The 16,221-nt window shown below is 43.8% G+C and overlaps 1 protein-coding gene across 4 annotated transcripts in view; it reads left to right on the top strand.

The window, feature by feature from the left end:
• Positions 1-278: 278 nt before the first annotated feature.
• Positions 279-16,221, top strand: part of RAF1 (Raf-1 proto-oncogene, serine/threonine kinase) — a 37,823-nt gene continuing 21,880 nt past the window's right edge. For 3 of the 4 annotated variants that reach the window (XM_085073078.1, XM_085073077.1, XM_085073075.1), the window contains exons 1-2: positions 299-377; positions 9,870-9,925. The gene's annotated coding sequence lies outside the window, so the exon portion shown is untranslated. Of the gene's footprint in view, positions 378-9,869; positions 9,926-16,221 lie in introns of all 4 variants that reach the window. The other variant, XM_085073076.1, reaches the window with a different exon arrangement.

Below are 16,221 nucleotides of genomic sequence, written 5' to 3'. Positions count from 1 at the left end.
CGCAGCGGCAGCGCCCATCCCGCGCTCCCAGGCCGTGTCCCGGGCAAGGCTGGAGGCGCAGCGGCGACAGAACCCCTTCGGGATCCTCTCCATTCCTCCCTCCCTGAGCCGAGCCCGCCGCGCCTCAGCCGCTCCCAAATGGCGGCGGGGCGGGGCGGGGCGGAGCGGCCGATCGAGAGCTCGGCGCTCCCCGCGCCAGGCCGGGAGGCGGGAGCGGCCGGGCAGCTGGGCGCAGGGCCGGTGCGGAGCGCCGAGCGGGCGATGGGCGGGGATAAATGTCTGCCTGGGCGCGGGGCCGCCATTTTCTGTGAGGCGCGGGACGAGCGGCGCCGGGCGGCACCGGGGCGCGGGGGACCCGCCGGGGGCCCGGGACACAGGTACGGGCGGCCGGGAGCGAGCGGGAGAACAGCTCCCGGGATTTCCTCTCTTTGCGGCGGTCTGTTCCGCGCTGGCGGCGCTCCGGCTCGGCCCCGGGCGCGCTGACCCGGCCGCCGCCTCGGCCGTGAGGGAGGGCGGCCGCTCGGCCCCGGCAGACACCGGGGAGGGAGGAGGAGAGCCGGGCGGCTGCGGGCCCGCGCCCGCTCGCCGCGCTTCTCGGCCGGATCGGCCGGGCCGGGCCGGGGCTCCCGCCGTGGGGAAGGTGCCGAGAGGGCCGGGGCGGGGCGGGGCGAGGTGCCCCGGGGTCGGGGGAGCGGGGCTGGGTCGGGGCCGCCGCCTGTCAGCGCCAGCGCGGAGCCGCGCGGGTGGGCCCGCTCCGCCCGGGGGAGCATCCCGCACGGCTGGAGCCGTGCCCTGGCCAGGAGAGCGAGAGCGGGCATCCCGCACAGCTGGAGCCGTGCCCATTGCAGGGGGATGAGCATCCCGCACAGCTGGAGCCGTGCCCATTGCGGGGGGCAATGAGCATCCCGCACAGCTGGAGCCGTGCCCATTGCAGGGGGTATGAGCATCCCGCACAGCTGGAGCCGTGCCCATTGCAGGGGGTATGAGCATCCCGCACAGCTGGAGCTGTGCCCATTGCAGGGGGGTGAGCATCCCGCACAGCTGGAGCAGTGCCCATTGCAGGGGGGTGAGCATCCCGCACAGCTGGAGCCGTGCCCTGCCCCCAGCCGTGGCCGTGCTGGCCTGGCCTCCTCGGGTCCCCGCTGTGCTGCTGCAGCCTTGTCCCTCTTGCACTTCCAGCGGGGCTCCCTGAGCCTCCTGTTACTGTGATCCATAGTCTGCTGAACGGGGAATAGAAAATGACTTTAGGTGTATCAGCACAACTGAGCTCTTTCTGCTCGGGCATTCTTTGGTTTGAATTGCTTGTTTGCTTACTTTTTGCAGCTTAAATTCAGTGAGAAAAATACATTTGTAAGCAGCAGTAAGATTCTTTCGTGTCCTGATTTCTTGTAAGCTGTTCATCCTTGCCGTGTAGCAGTGGTGTTCCTGCAGAGCCCGTGCTCAAGGCTTCTTCTGTTTCCTGCCTCCCTTTACCTGCAGCCCGGCTGCACACACCAATAACCTCCCTGTCCCACTGCTGTCTGTTGTTCATCTTGTCTGTGTCAGGCCAAACAACTTGTGCAGGATTGTTTTCTTTCTTAGCCTTGAAGTGACATCCATAAATACAGGGACCTTAGCTGGGCCAGTGAGACTGCAAAACCAGCGGGATTGCTGCAGCAGTGTGTGTTCCAGCTGCAGCTGGGGGTTGTAGGTGTGCAGAACCAGAAAGATCTACAGTGGAGTAAGACTCTTTCCAAAACTGAAGCCAACTGAAAATATGTGAAGATGTCTTCTATTTTAATGCTTCTGAAAAACTGAGCTCCAGATATTGCCTGGAGGATCACTGCATTGTGTCGAACTAGGGTATTGTTGGAATGGGCATGCTTATTCTTTATGGTCTGTCTGCAGTGTTGGTGCAGAAGGAGAGATTGAGTTGATGAATGTGAGAGTTAATTCCAGGCAATTCACTTCAGTCTCTTCTGGGACACCCACTCAGAATGGAGTGGCTTTAGTTTGGTTTGCCTTAATGAGAATTTTCTGCAGGCAAACCCTAGGGCTACAATTAATCATGAAAGAGGTAGGGATCTGGATGTGCGCTCATGAAATGAATATGGTGACTGATTAATGCACTAAGCAATTTAATCTTAGATTATTAAATCAGAAGTGAAGTAGCATCGTTGGGTTGGGGCAGGGATGCTTTCAGACACCTGGAATATGTTTTTCATATGGTTTGTTGCTATTCTTAATATCTTCGGGACTGGACAGCTTATTGTGCAACACTGCTGGTTAACCTGCTTTGAAAGAAAAGCTGGAAGTAGCAGAGAAAATGTTGTTTTTTTGTTTTTTCTAAAGAAGATCTAAACCTTATATTTTTCAGTTGAATTCCTTTTCCATTTCTTATTCTTAACCGACAGTGCATTCTGTTCAAATTACATATGAAGTCACTGCTGTCTCAGGGCCTGAACTTACTACATCGTATTAAAAGAACTCATTTTCTAAACCACAAACATGACCCACGGAAATCATTGGTCAGCACTTCTTGGTACGCTCAATCAGCAGTAATTTCTTCTGGGACATGTACTCCCCTCCTCCCCCCAGATTATTTATGTGTCTCTCTGCACTGTTGGAAAACCAGGAGTTGAGAAGAAAACCAGGTTTTCCTTGTTGGAAAACATTAAATTCAGAGCTGTGGGTTTTCAAGCTCTCCTGTAGGAGATGGGAACCAAAAGCTGCTGGGTTGAATTATTTTATATAAGGAAGTCTTCAGTCAAGTTTCAGTGCAGGGGTTGAGTTGATGCACTCACTTCTGTGTTCTGGATACAGGATGTTTAAGTTGTTTTTATATTGCTAATTATGTTAGAGCAAATGAGCTAACACAGTCTGGTTCAGTGCAGGTTGGTATTTAGGTCTGTGCTGCACACACTCTGTCCTTTTCTGTGCTGCCAAAGTGACTCCCTTTGCCACACCTCTGTCACACCTCCAGCGCCCCTTGCTTTCCTTGAACACCCCCAGCTGTTTTCCTCCTCCCCTTCCCGTGTTGTCGCGGTTCTTGTCCTGCCTCCCTGGGCTGCCAGCTGGGCAGGAGGGAGGGATTTCCTCGCCTTTGGGCTCCTCGCTGGGGATTTCCTCCTGCTCTGGTGCCCTGGCTGATGGAGAGCAAGGAATTCTTCATACTTCGGCTCCCTATTTCCATATCTGTGGGAATGTCCTGATCGTTATCCCTCTGCCTGACTTCAGCTGAAATGAGAAATACCCCAGAGCTGCAGGAGGAGGGGCAGGACAGCTGGGTGCCATGATCACCTAACACCAGTTGCCTAGGGAACAAGGATAATGTGGTTTTGTGCAGCTGGATTTCCAAAACTTTCATGGCAATTCAGGTAGAAACAAATGAAAATTGATGATTGTGTTGTAAGAAATGAGTTCCTGGACCATCTTCTAAATTAAAAACATAGAAACCTAAAGAGTGTGTAATGAAGAATAGTATTTAGTGTTGTATTTATAATAAAAACATGAAATTGCATAAATCAAAATTATCTTTATATGGGGAAGTAACAAAAATCATCAAAACAAGATTAAAACTTGTGATTTACCAAATTTCAAGCATGGTGTTTGAAACATGATTTTGGTAATTTTCACATAGGTTTAATTTGTAAACAGATACATCTACATTGCACAATTTTGATTGATTTTGTGTAATTGCTCATGCAAAACCCTTTGGTATTTTCTAATATGAAATACATCCACTGTGTATTGAATAAGGGTGTGGAAACGTTTGTTCAGCTCTACAAATTAATTGAAAGAGGAGCTGATGTAAAAGTGGGAACTTGGGTAAAAATTCTAACTTTATGACAAATTAGCAAGGTATTTGAGCAATGAGCATACATTAGCTCATGGCTTTTGAGACAGCATGAAATAGATACAATTTATTCCGTATGGGCAATCCATGTTTAGTGATGTTCTTATTTTTTCTGAAAAGAAACTGTGTTTTGGCCCAAGTTCTGTGAATAATTCTCCGAGCTCTGCTGGCTCTTGCTGCGTGTGCTGTTTTTTTGTAAACAACGCATTTGCTTTGAAAAGCAGCTGGCGCACGTTTATTCCTTTAGTGACTTGAATATTGTGTTTGTACTATAAATGTCATCTGTTTTACACAGAGTTGATTTTATTGCAGCAGTGTGTACTGACCTTTTACAGTTTAATAGAATATGGTCATCTTGTGTACTGAAATGCTGCAGTGCACACAGCAGATGAGGATAAACAAAGTGCTGGTCTTGAGTCACTTCTAAATGAGAAAAGCATTTTCTTGGTAGACTTCAGAGCTAAGAATTAGCACTGATAATTAATACAGAGTATGTTTACTTAAGCGAGTATCCTTTTAAGTGATGTAGTCCATGTGATTGAATTGTGTATTTTCCAGTAGGTTTAGCTTGCTCCTGGGGAATGACATGCTTTTTGGAGGCAAGATTTTGACAGCAAAACTGTGGATTTGTGCAGAACAGCAGGGTGGCAAGTGCAGGTCGCTGGGTTTATTTGCAGTTGCAGGTGTGGCAGCTCTGCCATTTCTTTCTCCTGTGGTGCTCCAAATGCATCCTGGATGCAGGAACGGAGCCGAGCAACAGCACAGTTCAATCCGAGCTGTTTAACTTCAGGCAAAAGAGTTGCAGAATTGCCTTGCAAATAATCTGTGCGTGTGGTGAGTGACTGTGCCGTGTTTTCTGTGCTCTATCTGCAGATCTGCAGCTGAGACCTGTATCTCCAGCTCCTCCCATCCGAGCCCCCTTTTATGTTGCAGTTTCGTTGCTCGGTGCAGTCTTTCACTGTGTTGTGGCTCCGCAGATGCTGCCCTGATTACGGGGTGCTGCCTCTTTGCCCTCACTGCTCTTGCAGTGCTTCAGTGTCAGATTGAACTCCCATTTCCTACCTGCTGTTGGTTTGCCCCTCAGACGCTTCGTTTGTGACAAGCAGCTGACAAAAGGGCGTTAATTAATGGGGCATTCCGATGCACAGACGTAGTATCGGTACGAGCAGTTGAGCCATTGGTGTATTTTTAGTTCACAGGCACAGGGAGGTTGCTTCACTAGCTCGCAGCTGGGTGTGGCGTGGGGTTAACCAGATTAATTAAAGCTGGCTCAGAGGTTCAGGCTTTAAAAAATGGCTCTGAGCCCCCATTATAGTCTTCTGTTACATAAATTTATTCACCGTAGAGCAAGCTGAAGTTCTGAGAGAGAGGATTTTAGGAGCACTGAGCTGAGAGATTAACAAGAGGGAGATGTAGGATAGTGCACAACTAGAAGAAAGATGTCTCTAATGCCTTTGTAGGGAAAACATCTAAGATGCCTATTGAAAAGCTTTAATATATGACCAATTTTCCTTTTCTTTTTTCTCTGTAATATATTTTACTTTGCTTCTAGTATATGTCCCTGTCACCTCCATCAGTAATTTGTGCTGGCTTTTGGATATTCCACTTTCTTGTTCTCAGCCATTTAAGAGTGTTTGCTCAAAGTCTGCTCATACTTTCAGCATTTTATAGTGCTATTTCAGTCTGTTAGCACACCACAAAAGGCACTGCTCTCCCTGCTCACTTGCCACCTTTGGCAGAGATGACTAAATTATCATTCTTTTTTCTTTATCCTGATTTTCTTTGTATGTAAGAAACATGGTAGATTTTACAGAAGAGTTTGTTGGTGAAACTGAAGGAGCATAGTAAGACAAGTGAAGATGCACGTACTCCCTTTTGTTTGCATGGAATTGTTGCAGAAATGTAGGAACACAGAGGGAGAATCCTGCAAAGCAGAGCACATGTAGGGAGGACCATTAGACTGGAATCTTCAGTCGTGGAAATTTTGTTGCCGAGAAGAAAAAATATTGGTTAATAATATTACAATTAAAAAAAATTCCTCATTTGTTGCTACCCCAGAAATGCTATTTATATTGTTTCAAAATCATTAGCACAGAAAGTACAGTATTAAAAATTTTTGTAAAAAGAGAAAAGTGGATTTTAATTCCACCTGGTAAGACACCCTGTACTTACCTCTCCAGCTTTCACTTGGAATGATACCATTTTGATACATGGTAACTTGGAGTTGTTTAAATGTTGCTTCAGAAACTGTTCTGAAGTTTCTCTGAAAGTTGCTTGTGTTTATGGCGTAGGATGTGACTCTACCTTCACAGTCTGTAATACTTTTATTTTTAATTCCTGAAGTTCAGAATTTACCTAGCAATTGTTAATTCCAAGACTACTGTTGGGTTAATATTTTCCTTATTTTGATGATTTCTGATAGAAATTGAATTCCTTCAGATCTAATCTAATGTATAATCCCATTAAAATATTTTTATCAGTTATTTGCGCATTTCCGTTGTAATTTGGTGTGTTTGTTTTGTTTTGGTGAAACCTGTGTTTTAAAACTCATGCATTAAAAGTATGGTAAAAGTGTCTAAACTCTCTCTACTCCTAAATTTACATGAGGCTGATGTTTAGTTCTTAAGATAACACAGCACTGTGTGCAAATAACAAACATCTCTGATTATTCCAGGACTTTCAGATTTAAGCAGAGGTAAATTTGTTGATGATCAGTCAGTGTTTCTTAGACTGAGGCGGAAAAGTGAGACTACCTGTGCAAGCTCAGTGACTCCCTGCTTTTCCCTAGCTTTCTTTTCTCTCCTCATCTGCCTCCAATAACTTTGGAAAGTTGTGTCCAATCGATGCCAATCTGTGGCGTGAGCAGGCAGGAACCTGTTTGTGGTGTTGAAGATGGGAGGGTTCTGCTTTCCCTGGTGCCTAATTAGAAAGCTAAGCAGTTTTGGTCACCTGGAAGTCAAGCTGCTGGCTATGGAGCAGAGTCTCTTCCAGTGAAACAACATTTCTGGCTTTGTTTGATCACTGGGCTCACAGTTGAAATGTTCAGGTTGTGATGGTTGTTATCTCTGTGTGGAAACATGGAAAAAAAACCATTTAGAGTTCAGTGCTGGGGAGGGGTTGGTCTGCAGAAATGGGATAAATGGAGTTCTGTAGAGGATGAGTTGTGTGGCTGGCAGAGAATGGAGTAAACGAAGGAGCTTCCAGTGTGCTGCAGCCAAAAGGAGCAACCAAGTGTGCAAGCCTCTAATTTTGTGCTGACATTTGACAAGAAATACCCTGAAATACCCTGTATTGTGAATGACATCATCCCTCCGTGCTGAATGCTTTGCAGCAGGTAGAAAGCTTAGCCAGGCACTAGCAGTGTGCTGCGGCAGAGGGTTGGTGTCAGAGAGATACAGTGGATTGATTTCAGCCCAGAGACAGGGCCAGAGCTGACTCTTGGATTTCTCCAGCCTTTTAAGTTGACTGTGTAACTCGCTCACTGGCAATCAAGAGGTTATAAAAAGAGAGCCAGCTGATGTTGCAATGTAAGCACTGCCCCTGTAGTGGAAAGACTGTCCTTTGGCATGTTCTCTGCTGCTATTTTTACCTATTCCAGTAAGATCTGCCCTTGTGATGTTGGATTATAGGACAGTACCTGGAATCATTTTGTGTTACAGAAGTGCTGTATGCTCTGAAGAAAATTTTCAATAAAATTGGGCAGATTGACGCTAAAACAGTCTTAAAATTGAAAAATATTTTTTCTTCTGTCACCACAAATAATACTGTAGCTGTGACTACAAGAGATTCTTTCACTTTTGTTTGCATATTTTATGTCTGGTAGAGGTTTTGGGTTTTTTTTTTTTTGTTTTTATTTTTTGATTTTGGGTTCCTTTGTATATTGATTGTTGTGTCTTTCTCTGTTTCTCATGTGGAGACTTTAAATAGGCAATGTGAGTTTTAAGGATAGGGATTAACAGTGTATCCCTGCAACAAGTGCAGTAGAAGGTTTTTTGTCCTAACTTCTAAAAGATCAGGCTGATTTTGATGAAATTTTAATTTGGTGATTCCTTTACACTATAGGAAATTAATCTTTTTTCTGGGAATATATTATCAGTGCTGCCAGTGACAAAATGCTGTATCTACCCAAATATTTGTAGTGGAAACTGGAGCAAACAGCAAGAATGCCCTGGCAGTGAAGCGCTGGGGTTCAGTTGCACAAGTATCACATCCAGATGTGACTGCCTGAATCACAGTGCTGAAATGTCTGAATTTGTGATTACCTTGTCTCAAATACAAGGTGTATTTTCTAAAACCATCAACATCTATAGTTCAGAAGTGATTGACAGCACTGAAACCCAAACCTCAAGCTTTTGTCCTGGCTCTTTGTGCATTTAGGAGTGTATTTGTGGCAGAATTTTTCCAAAGCATAGGTTTGACCCTGAAGTGTGCTGAGTGATCAGCTTGTGTGAGTTCAACGTTCCCCTTACAGGCTCCTGCTGGCTTTGCTCCTTCTGCTGCTCATCAGTGCAGCTCAGGTGGAAATCCTGCAAGCAGGCAAACTTCCTCCAGCACAGAGGGATTTTCTTCTCCCTTGGCTTTGCCATTGTCTTAGGTGAACAGTTCTACTCAGGACTAGTTGAATCTCACATCTGCAGTAAAAGATGGGATTTTTGGCAACTCTTACTTCTTAAACCCTCGTTGCCAGTTCTGTTAGCAAATGTTCTTACTGATTTTTTTTTTTGTCACGTGTCTCGTATCTGCCAAGAAAAATAAGTAATTTTTCCTGCCTTACAACTATTGCTTTGGTGGCAGAAATACTGCACCTGCTGCTTCTTCAAGCCATCACACTAGTTTTGTGCTGTGCTGTCTCTTCTTGATTTATGCATGAGATTAGTTTTTCTTCTGGCTGATTTTACAGTAAAAATGCTTTGGGTTTTCATTCTGTAAAGTGCCTATCCTTCCCCATCAGTTTTCTCTCCTCTTTTTTATATAACATTATCCATCTTTCTGACTCATTGTCTTCTCTTGTATTTGGTTATAACTCAAGATCTCACCTTTTCCTCTGGTGTGAGAAAAACAGAATTCCTTTCTTTCCCCCCAGTCTCCCTGCTTATCTTTTTCCATGATGGAAACCATATTCACAGTATTTTGTATGGCACACTCCTAAATGTTTGTTGGAGTCAGGTGTGCTAGGTAGTAAGCAGAGTAAATTCACAGTTCAGATGTAAGTAGATTTTGGTTTTAAAATGACTAAAAATGGTTCAAGGTGGAGGTCCTAGAGCATTCATCTGGTTTCTTGTTAATCTTTGGGAGTTTGCTGTCTTGATAAAATCATTGCAGCTTCTTTCTATTTATTCGTTTTAATTTTTCCCCACCTGTTCTGTCCAGAAAGGAGGATACTCCTAACCAAGCGTGAGCTGGCAATATAAAATCTCTTCTTGGTTTCTTTCTTGTGTGCTTTCTTGTATTTCTTACAAAGACATGAGGAAGCTGGGACTGCTTGGTCTGGAGAAGAGAAAGCTTTGTGGGGGATTATCCCATGAAGATTTCTTCAGCTTCCCTAGGAATTCTTCCTCTTACGGTTGGTGCTTTTGTGCAAGGTACAGAGAGCCTTCAGAGGCTTTGCTGCTTGTTACTGTTTGTTTGTTTTGTCTCCAAGATTTGTCAACATTTGTGAGTCAGCAAGGTGTTTGTCTAAGGGAGGAACTGATGTGTGAGAAGAGTGTTCAACTCTGACTTACTTTTTACTTCACTGGGTTTTTAGCTGTGAAAAACTTTTGTGGTGTTCTGGAATAAGAACGAGATGCTGTTGAATTGGGGAGCATTTGCTTGTCCTGCAGTCTGGCCTTGCACACTGTGTCTCCTTGCACTAAAATTCTGCGTGAAATAATGAAAGGCTGGAAAGACCAGGAAAACTCTTAAAGTAGAAGGATGATAATTTATCACTGGTGTAACTGACAAAGTAATTTTTTGTTGTTTATTTGGTATGTAGTGCATGTATATGATTGTCTATTAAAATGTAAATATCTTCTGTTTTTGTTACCTTCCACAGATGATGTGCTTCATCCTTTTGTCATAGGACTTCATTTGCTGAAAGGAAAACGAAAGGTATAAATAACTTTAATTTGTTACCTTTCCCTTCCTCCTTATCCTGCCCCATTCTTTCCTTTGAGATGCCTGAACCTTTCCTGGGGGAAGGGAAACTCAGCTCAGCCGAGCTCTGTGCTTGTGTTCCTGCACTGCTGCTAAAATTCACTTTGAAAAATGCCACACAATTGATGAGGTTCATCAGCCTACAGTTGTTTCAGGGTTTGCTTTATCAGAAGTGTGTATTTAACTTTAGCTCTTAATTTAGTCAGTCTCCTTGGGTATTTACTTTGCAGGGGAAAAGCCCTTCCTCGGTTTAGAACTTCAGCTCTCGATATTTGCCTGTCTTCTCCAAAGAGCATTTGCCTTCCCACACCAGTGCAGATCTGTTGGGAATAATCCAGACCTAATGTAAATCGTGTCTGTGACCTTATCTTAAAACTCTACCTCTGAAACAAAAAGGCTGGTGTGGCACTTTGTTAAATAAATAAAAGCCCATCCAAGCCAGAACTGTAATTTCATGGATGTATTTAATAAGATAGTGTAAGACAGAGTTAAGATGGAGCATAATTTCTTTTTGGGGGCTCTCAAGACAGTGAATATTTGACATAGTCTTAAGTAAAATTTGTTGTGTACAACCTCTAATTATAAGTACATTCCATTTCTATTTGCCATTTTATTCAGGTTTCTTTGCAAATACAAATGCATACAAAGAAAAAAAATAAAGTTGTTAGAGCTGTCCAGGCATTTTGTTACCAAAATACTCAAGTAATATCATGTTTGATTTAATTTATGTTGCAGAAAGATATATTCAGCTATTCCCAGGTGCATGTTGTTATAAAATACAAGGGAGAATCCTGTATTTTATCTTCCCCAGAAGATCTCTCGAGGCCCTTTCCAAGCGTGGCATGGTGCTCCTGTCCCTGTGCCCTGCCCTCTGCCCGGCTGGAGGTTGTTTCCATGCTCCAGCTCTTGGAATCACATTATTGACCTCCACGTGGCACTGCAGCTCTGGCACAGAGCCCACATTTAATTCCATCGATTTGTTGGCTGAAAGCTGCCCTGAGTGAGTGCAGGGAGCACCAGGCTCTAGGACAGGCTGCATCGGTGCATCCTGTTGGGACTGTACAGAGAGCTGAGCAGTGCCTGGTGCCTTGCAGTGCTGTTGAACAGCACCATGCAGGCTCTCTGTGCAGTTTGCCATGAGCACAGCTCCTTTACTAATCCTCAGGCTGTTCCCTCCCAGCTTTGCTGGAAGTCTGGGGTGTTCTCAGTGCTGATGTCCTCAATGTTGCTTCATTTCCTACACGCGACTGAGGGAGGACAGAGCCAGAAATTCTTTGTGCTGAGGTTCTCAGTCACTTTTTTGTTTAATCCTTGAGAACTTGTGTGGGAAGGCCATTGGGTGGATTGCTGACATTTGAGTAACTTTTTTCATCCTTGCTGTAAAGTGGATGAGTTCCAGGCAACTGCAAACACAGTTTGGGGCTTTCAGACTGGAAACAATTGGAGCATGAGCAAGTGCAGAATGCAAATAGGCACATGGCTGGGAAGGTATGTGCACTTGATTGAGAGACTTGAGGGGAAAAAAAAGGCTTGTCCAAAGTGTTTTGACCATGTAAAGACAAAACACTTGTAGTCCCACTGCTGTCTGCAGTGCAAGGCCCACTCTAGACATCTCTGTAAATCTCCATTTGGAGGATTCTGCTGCGAAGAATTTAACATTATAGCAAAGAAACCAGAAGTCTGAGTGGCAAGAGTGTAATATAATTTGATGCTGATACAAATAGATATAAGAGAGCAGTGTTGAGTGCTTTTTGTTACTAGTAATTAGTTTGAATTTGTTGAATTAAAAAAGGAGCACATCTTAAATATCACTTCAGCTTTAATATTTAGATAAAAAATTAGGAAATAGTATGCTAAAATAAGTGGAAGTTTTGTTCCATGGCAGAGTTCTGGTGCTTTCTTAGCAAAACTTATACAAAATATATATGCAGCATTTGTGTACTTGCCTTGCTTGCTTTCCTTTTCTAGTTCAATAACTATTTCATGAACTTTGTGAACCTGTATAAACTCAGCTGTACTTCAATCCAATTTAAAAACATTCTCATTGCTCAGAAACACCTGCTGCATTTTTCTTTTTACCTGGGATTGTTTTTTTTTGTTTTTTTTTTTTTTTTGCTTTGAGAAAGGGAAAGCTGTGGATTCTATATTCCTCTTTTAGATACAGGATGTTCAGTGCTCCTCTTTCTCCAATGTAGGAATTCAGGTTTTGTAGGAAAACTTAGAGCTCCACATTTGAATTTCATAGAAATACCATGTGGAAAGAAATGGGTGACTGCCATGGGAATGATGTGTGTGGAAAGGACAAACCAAACATATCTTCCCGAGAACTGGCTGGGAAAAGTAGCGTGGAGCTGTTATAACCAGCAGAGAGCAGGCACAGGGTGGCCAAAAGTGCAGATTGTTTTGGTGACAAATTCCTGGTGAGCAGAGCCCAAAGTACAGCAGCTGCAGCCAGGTAGTCTAACTTGGTTTGTCAAGCCAGAGTTTGACTCTGAAAGTAGCTTTAGCTACAGAAAGGCATTAGTCTTGCAAATTATTAAATCTGAAAGCAGATTGGGAGTTGTATTGCTTATGTCCTCCTTACTGTAGAGCCCACTTGTTGGAAAACTAATATTTTTTTCCTGAAGGGTGAAGTAGTGATTAAGAACAGAATAGTTCTGATAAATAAAGAAAAAAGAGGAGAAAAGATAGTCCCAACATCAGAACAACAGAGGCAGAAATTATATGCGTTTCATTACTGGTTGTTTTTTGTTCTGTTTTTTTTTTTTTTTTCCTGAACACTGACATTTCCTTCTGTTAATTTTTAATTTTTGATTTTTTTGTCAGTTATGCTAGGGAGGAGTTTGCTTTTTGGCATTGATCTCTTGAAATGAAGGACACAGGAAGGAAAAACACCAACCTTGTAGATGTTAGGGGGATCTGCCTGGGTTGTTACACTGATCCTAACTCATGCCTTGCATTTATATTTCCATGGATTTATTTATTAATATGGGAATGGGTCCATATTTATCTTCTACTGCTCTGAAAAGCTACTTTGTAAAAATACTGCTATGTATCACAACAGAGATTTGTCTGGTTTGAATTTCTGTTCTTTCCCCAGACAATTGGTCACCCAAGCAATATTAAATCAATTTATAGTTACTGTATGGGAGGAGAAAAGGCCACAGTTAAATGGATCACTGATCTGTTTGTGCCAGAGATGAAACCTTTTCTTTATAAGCTGCTTTTCAAGCTTATATTTACTAACAAAAGTGTTCAGCTTGAAATAGATTCTGGACGGTGTGCTGTTTTGCCTTTGTAGATGTATTCCAGGAAAGATGACTGTGATGCTAATTATTTGTGTGGATAAAAGTGGCAGCACGTGTGTGTGTGTTGGGAGGGAGAACTGTTTTGACAGGTTTTTGAAAGCTTTTGGTGTTTGTTTCAGAAAACAAATAAAGGACCTAAACTGTAGTGAGAGGAATCCAGCTTTGTTGCCTGTGAACTTTCGGCAGCTTCATTCCAAATTTTGGCATTTCTTAGGGAGGGAGGCTGAAATTTTTAACAGTTCAGCCCAGCAATTTGTCCTGGTCATGGAAAAAGTCAGAGCAACTTTCAGTACCTTTTGAATGGGAATGAATGCCGTGAATGTATTGATTGTGTATGAGTGACTGATCTCCAGGAATTCGTTCCTGTCCGATGTGCACATTCTGTAGCTGCTCTGTGCCTTTGGTTTAGTACTTGTTCCAGTGATTCATTAGCAGAGTCTGTAATGTATGCAGAAAGCACTAATGAAAAGTGCAGTCTTGGTCACAGTGTGCAGTATTCCTGGGGGACTTGCAGGAGTAAATGACATTAAATGTTCAGCCTGTGCAGAAAAATAATATGAAACCAATCAGTATCAGTTTCCCAGCAGTCCTGGATCTAGAAGGGGTCTGATGTACTTTAATATATTAAAATACTCTTTGAATGCTGCTGTTGCAGTTTGTCGGTTGTAGAAAGGCTGTTTGAAGTCGTTTTCATGACTGTGATGAGCTGCAGGAAGAAAAGATTTAAAGAAAATTTTTAGAAAGATGCATGAAAACATCCAGCTGGCAGTGGATTATTTGAGCATGGCATAAACATAAATCCAGTATCTGGTAATGATTATGTTTCAGAAACATGCTTGTAATTAATTTAAAGAAAGAAAAGCTAGTTTTTCTGGAATAGACAAACTAAAAAAAAACATATTTATGAAGACATCGTTGTAAAATCTTTCCTCCTTTATTTTAAATTAAATTTCTCTTTAAAACATAGTTTCAGATATCCTTTCACTGGAGTGAATTGATGTGGATCTTGGGGGAGGTGGAATAAATGAGTGTAGTGAGTAAAAACGCCTTTAATCAATTACTGCTTGGAGCAAAATACTCAAAGGGAATAAAGAAGTCGATGGCAGGGCAGAGGTTCTAGGGCACTGCAGGGTGGGCTGAGCTCTGCACATGAATTACCTGTTCAGGTGAACTCAAACCTGTGTGCAGAGATGCAGAGTTGCATTCTGCTGTTGTGCTGGTCCATTGTTCTCTGGATGAACTAGAAACCATGTGTGCATGTGCCGTGTTGGGTTTTGTCACTAAATGTTATGTTTTGGCAGCTCAGAGGTGATCAGTTCTTTGCCATATTCTCTTCCCTCATACCTGTGCATGCAGGGAGCTGCTGGAGTTCCAAGGGGATAGTTTTGTATATATTCATATAACTTCTAAGCCATCTTTCTTTGCACTGGAGGACAGGGGAAAGGTGCAAGTCATTTGGAAATTACCTCCTAAGCAGCAGCTTTTCTGTCTGTTCTTCCATGCTAATAGTCAGGAATAAGGTTTGAGATGTGAGCATGGCTGCCCCTACACTGCCAGAATTTGAGTGTTCTCAGCCAGCCTGTTGGTGCCCCGAGTGCAGAGGTGTTTGTGAGACCCTGGAGCCTCTGTCAGCCCCAGAGGGTTGGCTCTGAATAGCTGCAAGAGTCAGCAGCAGCACAGTTGAGCTGTTCTTTCAGCAAGCTCCACCTTTCCAGCTGCAAGCCCTTGTGCAGTGGATGCCAGAGCAGGTTTAGCAACTTTCCGCCAGGGATTCCCTGTCTCCCCAGGAGGCTGTGAATATCTGTGAAACTTCCCTTTCTTCTCCCCTGCCCCTCCACCCTCAGGCCACTTGGCAGGTTTTTGTCAGCTCCAGGCCAGGCCTGACCTCTGTTCTCCTCTCTTCCCTTACTGGTGGCTCCTCCCTGAGCGCACAGTAGCGCCCAGAGCCCTCAGCTCAGAAGGGAAGGAGAGCCAAGGATGGTGTGCGAGGTGCATCCATTTTCTAGGAGAGCTCTCAACAGCTGTGAGCAAACCCAGACTGCCAGGGGCTCAATCCTCAGCCAAAAAATATGGCAAAATCCCGCTGATAAAGGACTGTGGCAAGAGAGAGCAGGGTGTTGCTGGAGGGGAGGATTGTGCCAGGCATGCCCAGTCCTGAGACTGTCCAGCCCTTGCTGAGGAGAGATCCCGGGAGGGAAGGATGCAAATGCCTCATTAAAGATAGAACTGACATTTGGATATGCAGAGGGCTGATAGCAGTTGCTGTCTGTGTTGTTCTGACTCTGTGTGCAACAACCTTAAAATACATTCCTGTGATCTTCTCTGGTGGGCTGTGCTTCTGTGTGCAGTGTTTGGGGGAGGGAGAACCTAAGAGCAGGGAAGGAAATTTGTGGGTATGAAACTTACCTTTTGTTAACATGCTTATCTTTTCTCACTTCCTGCTTTCTCTGGAATTTTTCAGGAAATGTTGGCAGCGTATAAAAATATTAAATATAAAGGCTGTAACGTTGGTGTGTTGTCACTTTATATCAGTAAGGACAGCAAGGGGGGGTTTGATGGCTGCCCTGCTATTCCTCATCTCAAGTTTCTCAGCATGGAAATCCGGTTGATTCTTCTTGTTTTGTCTCATGTGTTACCTGGAAGGGTGAAACAAAGGAGTTTCCCAGAGGGTGTAAGTTAAGAGAAGCTCTCTGGGTTTCTTCTTTCCCCTCTTATCTAACAGTTGATCCCAGTTTTTATTGCTGCCATCTAAGTAGTTACTCTTGCAGCTGCCATGTGTGTTATGTGGGTGTTGTACCTGAACATAACTTGTTTTTCCCCTTTCTAATGCCTGACAGTAGGGCAGTGCTTGGGAATGCTGAGATGTTGTAGATGCTTATGTGTGGTGAATTTGGTTGTATTCCTCAGTTTTATTTCCCCTGCATTTTTCTGAGTGTCTCCATG

The sequence above is a fragment of the Lichenostomus cassidix genome, chromosome 12 (assembly GCF_008360975.1).
Source record: "Lichenostomus cassidix isolate B80296 chromosome 12, HeHo_3.0, whole genome shotgun sequence".
Taxonomy (NCBI): Eukaryota; Metazoa; Chordata; class Aves; order Passeriformes; family Meliphagidae; genus Lichenostomus; species Lichenostomus cassidix.
The sequence above is the reverse complement of the archived record's forward strand: the minus strand, read 5'-3'. Positions and strand labels throughout refer to the sequence as shown.